Source organism: Schistocerca nitens, chromosome 1 (genome assembly GCF_023898315.1).
Source record: "Schistocerca nitens isolate TAMUIC-IGC-003100 chromosome 1, iqSchNite1.1, whole genome shotgun sequence".
Lineage (NCBI taxonomy): Eukaryota > Metazoa > Arthropoda > Insecta > Orthoptera > Acrididae > Schistocerca > Schistocerca nitens.
In genome coordinates, this window is record NC_064614.1 from 655,492,298 (window position 1) to 655,500,322 (window position 8,025).

Sequence of the window (8,025 nt, forward strand, 5' to 3'; positions counted from 1 at the left end):
CCATGCTTGACAGAACGCCGCAGTACCGCGACGCCAATCAACTTACCGCCAAACAACTTTATTTTGTATATATACGAAGACAGTAACTTGTTCTCGAAAGAACAGTTACTGTTGATGACCGTGCAGCTTTTCCCTGGAATAAATGATGACTAACTGACAACCTCAGCTGCCGACAGGTGTTGTTCATATACCTCGATGTGGACAGCTGAAAATGTGTGCCCGACGGGGACTCGAACCCGGGATCTCCTGCTTACATGGCAGACGCTCTATCCATCTGAGCCACCGAGGACACAGAAAAGCTGCACGGTCATCAACAGTAACCGTTCTTTCGAGAACAAGTTACTGTCTTCGTATATATAGTTAAAGGCTACCCAGCCATTGACCTTTGTCTGTGCGAATGCGCACAGGTTGCCCAAACTCTTACGGGAATCGCCAAAGCGTGCGCGAGTAATGAGTGGGTGGGCAAATAAGGTACAATACATATGTAGAATTGTGGACAGTTGGGAATGTGAGTGTCACGGGAAGCGTGCAAGGGATAAGTCCGTGCAGTCGCGCTACTCATCTGTGTCCTCGGTGGCTCAGATGGGTAGAGCGTCTGCCATGTAAGCAGGAGATCCCGGGTTCGAGTCCCGGTCGGGGCACACATTTTCAGGTCTACATCGAGGTATATCAACAACACCTGTCGGCAGCTGAGGTTGTCAGTTAGTCATCATTTAACTTTATTTTGTGTCACCAGTTTTCTGACCACAATTTTTTTAGAAGATTTGTCGTGGAGAACAGCGTCTTTTTTCCTAGGACTTTAAAATGAACACAGTCTCGACCGCAGAAAACCTTTATCTTTTTGGTTATCGGTTTGTGTAAGTTTTTGACCATCTACAGACCACATACTATGATGGTAGGCGCTGTCGGTGAACGCAGCAAGTGTTCCGAATCCACAAACAGCAACTGCTGAATAGTGAACGGAGGAGATCTAAGAACGTCATCTGCTCAGCAGTTAACGTTCGTGGAATCGCAGACCTTGTTCCTTTCATCACCTCCGCCTACAATCATGGTATAAGGGCTGAAGATGGTAAAACACTGACCGAAACCGGTAGCAAAAAAATAAATGTTTTTTTGCGGTTGAGACTGTTTGTATTTATTTTAATGTTTTCTAACCATTTTCATACGGCCCACATGTAATTGCCCTTCTGTGCCAACCTCTTAATCTTAGACTTCGCAATTATTTGTTGGATGTATTCCAATCTTTGTTTTCCCCTTCGTTATTACGTTCTGCAGCTCCCTGAAGTACAGAGGAAGTTTGTCCTCCGCGTCTTAACAGATCTAGTTCCTCTTCTCGCTGAGTCTTCTGAGAAGCTCCTCATTGCTTATCAGTCCACGTAATTGTCAACGATCACCCAATATTCAACATGCTTCAATAGCACTACCTCTCAGAAACTTCGTTCCCCTTCTTCGATTTTCCCACAATCCATGATTCAATAACATACAATTCTGAACTCGAAAGTAACAGTAGCCGAAATTTCTTCCTTAAATTAAGGCCCCTGTTTGATCCTTGGATTTATTTTGGCCAGAAATGTTCTATTTTACTGTTCTAATGTCCTCCTTACTCTCCGTTGTTTCTTTCGCAATTCGTTATTTTGCGTTATGATGATCTCTCCATTGGCAAAAGATTCCGGAATAGTCCACCATTCGGATCTCCGGGAGGGGACTGCCAAGGGGGAGGTTACCATTAGAAAAAGATTGAATAATCAACGAAAGGATAACGTTCTATGAGTCGGGGCGTGGAATGTCAGAAGCTTGAACGTGGTAGGGAAACTGGAAAACCTGAAAAGGGAATTGCAAAGGCTCAATCTAGATATAGTAGGGGTCAGTGAAGTGAAGTGGAAAGAAGACAAGGATTTCTGGTCAGATGAGTATCGGGTAATATCAACAGCAGCAGAAAATGGTATAACAGGTGTAGGATTCGTTATGAATAGGAAGGTAGGGCAGAGGGTGTGTTACTGTGAACAGTTCAGTGACCGGGTTGTTCTAATCAGAATCGACAGCAGACCAACACCGACAACGATAGTTCAGGTATACATGCCGACGTCGCAAGCTGAAGATGAACAGATAGAGAAAGTGTATGAGGATATTGAAAGGGTAATGCAGTATGTAAAGGGGGACGAAAATCTAATAGTCATGGGTGACTGGAATGCAGTTGTAGGGGAAGGAGTAGAAGAAAAGGTTACAGGAGAATATGGGCTTGGGACAAGGAATGAAAGAGGAGAAAGACTAATTGAGTTCTGTAACAAGTTTCAGCTAGTAATAGCGAATACCCTGTTCAGGAATCACAAGAGGAGGAGGTATACTTGGAAAAGGCCGGGAGATACGGGAAGATTTCAATTAGATTACATCATGGTCAGACAGAGATTCCGAAATCAAATACAGGATTGTAAGGCGTACCCAGGAGCAGATATAGACTCAGATCACAATATAGTAGTGATGAAGAGTAGGCTGAAGTTCAAGACATTAGTCAGGAAGAATCAATACGCAAGGAAGTGGGATACGGAAGTACTAAGGAATGACGAGATACGTTTGAAGTTCTCTAACGCTATAGATATAGCAATAAGGAATAGCGCAGTAGGCAGTACAGTTGAAGAGGAATGGACATCTCTAAAAAGGGCCATCACAGGAGTTCGGAAGGAAAACATAGGTACAAAGAAGGTAGCTGCGAAGAAACCATGGGTAACAGAAGAAATACTTCAGTTGATTGATGAAAGGAGGAAGTACAAACATATTCCGGGAAAATCAGGAATACAGAAATACAAGTCGCTGAGGAATGAAATAAAAAAGAATTGCAGGGAAGCTAAGACGAAATGGCTACAGGAAAAATGTGAAGACATCGAAAAAGATATGATTGTCGGAAGGACAGACTCAGCATACAGGAAAGTCAAAACAACCTTTGGTGACATTAAAAGCAACGGTGGTAACATTAAGAGTGCAACGGGAATTCCACTGTTAAATGCAGAGGAGAGAGCAGATAGGTGGAAAGAATACATTGAAAGCCTCTATGAGGGTGAAGATTTGTCTGATGTGATAGAAGAAGAAACAGGAGTCGATTTAGAAAAGATAGGGGATCCAGTATTAGAATCGTAATTTAAAAGAGCTTTGGAGGACTTACGGTCAAATAAGGCAGAAGGGATAGATAACATTCCATCAGAATTTCTAAAATCATTGGGGGAAGTGGCAACAAAACGACTATTCACGTTGGTGTGTAGAATATATGAGTCTGGCGACATACCATCTGACTTTCGGAAAAGCATCATCCACACAATTCCGAAGACGGCAAGAGCTGACAAGTGCGAGAATTATCACACAATCAGCTTAACAGCTCATGCATCGAAGCTGCTTACAAGAATAATATACAGAAGAATGGAAAAGAAAATTGAGAATGCGCTAGGTGACGATCAGTTTGGCTTTAGGAAAAGTAATGGGACGAGAGAGGCAATTCTGACGTTACGGCTAATAATGGAAGCAAGGCTAAAGAAAAATCAAGACACTTTTATAGGATTTGTCGACGTGGAAAAAGCGTTCGACAATATAAAATGGTGCAAGCTGTTCGAGATTCTGAAAAAAGTAGGGGTAAGCTATAGGGAGAGACGGGTCATATACAATATGTACAACAACCAAGAGGGAATAATAACATTGGACGATCAAGAACGAAGTGCTCGTATTAAGAAGGGTGTAAGACAGGGCCCTACTCTTCAATCTGTACATCGAGGAAGCAATGATGGAAGTAAAATAAAGGTTCAGGAGTGGAATTAAAATACAAGGTGAAAGGATATCAATGATACGATTCGCTGATGACATTGCTATCCTGAGTGAAAGTGAAGAAGAATTAAATTATCTGCTGAACGGAATGAACATACAGTATGGCTTCAAATGGCTCTGAGCACTATGGGACTCAACTGCTGAGGTCATAAGTCCCCTATAACTTAGAGCTACTTAAACCTAGCTAACCTAAGGACAACACACACATCCATGCCCGAGGCAGGATTCGAACCTGCGACCGTAGCGGTCGCGCGGTTCCAGACTGTAGCGCCAGAACCACTCGGCCACCAGCGGCCGGCAGTACACAGTATGGTTTGAGAGTAAATCGGAGAAAGACGAAGGTAATGAGAAGTAGTAGAAATGAGAACAGCGAGAAACTTAACATCAGGATTGATGGTCACGAAGTCAATGAAGTTAAGGAGTTCTGCTATCTAGGCAGTAAAATAACCAATGACGGACGGAGCAAGGAGGACATCAAAAGCAGACTCGCTATGGCAAAAAAGGCATTTCTGGCCAAGAGAAGTCTACTAATATCAAATACCGGCCTTAATTTGAGGAAGAAATTTCTGAGTATGTACGTCTGGAGTACAGCATTGTATGGTAGTGAAACATGGACTGTGGGAAAACCGGAACAGAAGAGAATCGAAGCATTTGAGATGTGGTGCTATGGACGAATGTTGAAAATTAGATGGACTGATAAGGTAAGGAATGAGGAGGTTCTACGCAGAATCGGAGAGGAAAGGAATATGTGGAGAACACTGATAAGGAGAAGGGACAGGATGATAGGACATCTGCTAAGACATGAGGGCATGATTCCATGGTACTAGAGGTAGAGGGCAAAAGCTGTAGAGGAAGACAGAGATTGGAATACGTCAAGCAAATAATTGAGGACGTAGGTTGCAAGTGCTACTCTGAGATGAAGAGGTTAGCACAGGAAAGGAATTCATGGCGGGCCGCATCAAACCAGTCAGTAGACTGATTACAAAAAAAAAAAAAAGTCGCAGAATTCATTCACTAGATCTGCCTCATGATCATCACGTTTTATCGGAAGTTTATCGCTAATATTACTTCCGAAGTTCCTCATTACCTGCAGTTTTCTTCGGGTTTACTCTTAACCTGTATCCTGTCCTCATGAGACCGTTCATTCATCCGGTCCTGTAATTCCTCTTCACTTTCGTTGAGGATAAGTATGTCATCAGAGAATGTTATCATTAATATGATTCCAATCTGAACTTAACCCCACTCCTTATTCTTTCTTTTATTTCCGGCACGGCTGTTTCGATGTCTAATCTGTACAGCAGGAGCCAAAGACGGCATGTCTTACGCCGTTTTTAATGAGATCACTTCCACTTAGATCTAGAAGACAAATAAGAATAAGTAGATTACAAAAAATTAAAATATTCTGAAATATCGAAAACTATAGTTATTTTATTACTTTCTACTAATATCGGCCCATTGCTTCCATAATTTTTTCAGTGATGCCACATTGACATAACAGTTTTCCAAGGAGTGTGTTGTGTCATAAAGTAGAAAACCATACTAAAGTAACCGAAGTTTCGGCCACGGTTAAGTGACCCCCTCCTAGGTCTGCTTGCTTTCTGCAGTATAGTTAATGACATTACGACGTGGTTCGATACTGAGAAATCTTTTATGTCACCTGACTCTAGCCACAGTGGCCTACGCAACGATGCCGCATTGCTTGAAATAAGAGAGTCTCGGCTGCAAAATCCTTTTTATTTACAGGAAATGACGAATTCGACATTTTGGGGCATCATCAGACTGGCCTCAGGGGTGAAAAATGACAATAGTGAGACATTTTAGATTACATCGGGAAACAGAGTTAATATAAAAACTCAAAACAGACAAAATTCCAGGCTGTGCAGCCGTCTCTATATATAACAATAAAGAGAACTTTCTCAAAAGTTAATGTGGAAAACCAACACTCGTCCATTGATGCTCACATATGGCATTAAGATATTATTATAAGGAACCACCATCCTGTCGTCATGGGATGAATAAAAGCACTACGGAACGTGAAACCAGGAATACAATGCCAAGTATAACTACAGTGTCTGCTGGACCGGAAAACAACAAACTAAGAAAAATCTTACGTAACACGGAGCCAACCGCCTGCCGTCGTACACAGCACGGAGCGTTGCGTACAGCTGACAAATAGCAGATAATGCGCTCGAGAACAGGATACGTCACGCCTCCAAGCCGACCACACAAACACAGAGCCGTAGAGACCGTAGTACCAGACATTAAAGGCAGATGGCATCGGCTCCCCAACATGCTTACAAAAAGCCATTGCATCGTTAAATTACATATGCAGAAAACAAACTTGGTAAAACAGTGAATTATTAAAATTGAATTTAGTGCAAGAGTATTAATGAAATAGTTCAAAAAACACGAAATTAATACGGAATGGAACCATTTTTACCTTTTCTTACTTTTTTTATCTTACTATTGAAAATTCGGCAATTGTGCTATTTTCAAGAATATGATATTTTACATGCAAGTTGATAGTTTGACACAGAATGACCACTCAAAAGATTTCGCGTTTCCAAAGTTCTGTCAGTCCTTTACTTTCGTATGCAGATAAGGTGGGTGACAAGTTTTGTACGCAGATGTAGCTATATTGCCGGTTATCGGTGATCAACCACAATTTATCCTGCAACCATGCTGAAAATTTATGCTGCACACTTTTTATGTCTTATGCGCGAAATCACAACGTACAAAATGTTGTCTTTCTTCTGCTATCCAAATATACACGTTAAATGCTCAAAGGTGGAGATGACCATAACAGCGACTGTGACTTGCTGTGGAGTTTAGTTTTGTTATCTCACACTTCACCGAGCGTGTCAGTTGAATCTCATCGGGAACGATTTCCAGCTGAATATCTTTTCGATTATCTGAACAGCTACATAACGCTGACGCATACAGATGTCAGTTGAATCTCATCGTGGAATGTTACTGGCTGAACCGCTTTGTAGCAGCGGTTTACTGGTCCCAGTTAGACTTCACAGGAAAATGTTAAAGGAAGAATACATTTTTCGCTTCCTCAACCATTACGTAATGCGTTAGAAGGGTGAGGGGTCTTCTTTATTTCCTTGTAGTCATCTGTCTACTGAATGGTTTGATGTGGCCTGCCGCGAATTTCTCTCCAAGACAACCTCTTCATCTCAGCGTATCACTCGCAACTTACATCCTCACTAATTTGCAGGATGTATTCCAATCTCTGTCTTCCTCTACGCTTTTTACGCTATACAGTTCCCTCTAGAACCATGGAAGTCATTCTCTGAATTCTTGTCACATGTTCTATCATTCTGTCCCTTCTCCTTGTCAGTATTTTTCACATATTCCTCTCCTCTCCGATCCTGCACAGAACCTCCTCATTCCTTACTTAACTAAAACTAAAAAAACTAAACTCCTCCCGAACAGGTCATGAAGGTCCAACGGTACCGACTGGCCGCCGTGTCATCCTGTCAGCCCACAGGCGTTACTGTATGCGAATGTGGAAGGGCATGTGGTCAGCACGTCGCTCTCCCGGACGTATGTCAGTTTCCGAGGCCGGAGCGCCGGCCGAAGTGGCCGTGCGGTTAAAGGCGCTGCAGTCTGGAACCGCAAGACCGCTACGGTCGCAGGTTCGAATCCTGCCTCGGGCATGGATGTTTGTGATGTCCTTAGGTTAGGTAGGTTTAACTAGTTCTAAGTTCTAGGGGACTAATGACCTCAGCAGTTGAGTCCCATAGTGCTCAGAGCCATTTGAACCATTTTTGAGGCCGGAGCCGCTACTTCTCAATCAAGTAGCTCCTCAGTTTGCCTCACAAGGGCTGAGTGCACCCCGCTTGCCAACAGCGCTCGGCAGACCGGACAGTCACCCATCAAAGTCCTAGCCCAGCCCGACAGCGCTTAACTTCGGTGATCTGACGGGAACCGGAGTTACCACTGCTGTAAGGCCGTTGGCCCTCCTTACCTTAAATGTCCACCTATTTTACGACATTCATCTGTAGCACACATCTCAAATGTTTCGATTCTCTTCTTTTCCCGTTTCGCCACAGTCTATGTTTCACAACAATACAATGCTGTGCTCCAAATGTACTTTCTCAGAAATTTCTTCCTCAAATTAAGGCCTATGTTTGATACTAGTAGACTTCTCTTGGCCAGGAACGCCATTCTCGCCAGTGCTAGCCTGGTTTTCATGTCCTCCTTGCTCCG

The 8,025-nt window shown here is 42.9% G+C and overlaps 1 non-coding gene and 1 pseudogene across 1 annotated transcript; one reads left to right on the forward strand and one right to left on the reverse strand.

The window, feature by feature from the left end:
* The first annotated feature begins 567 nt into the window (after nt 1-567).
* Trnat-ugu (transfer RNA threonine (anticodon UGU)) lies at nt 568-641 on the forward strand. Its single transcript has one exon. It is a non-coding gene; the product is annotated as a tRNA-Thr (tRNA).
* Nucleotides 642-7,656: 7,015 nt separating this feature from the next.
* On the reverse strand, nt 7,657-7,774 carry LOC126210668 (5S ribosomal RNA; annotated as a pseudogene).
* Nucleotides 7,775-8,025: the final 251 nt, after the last annotated feature.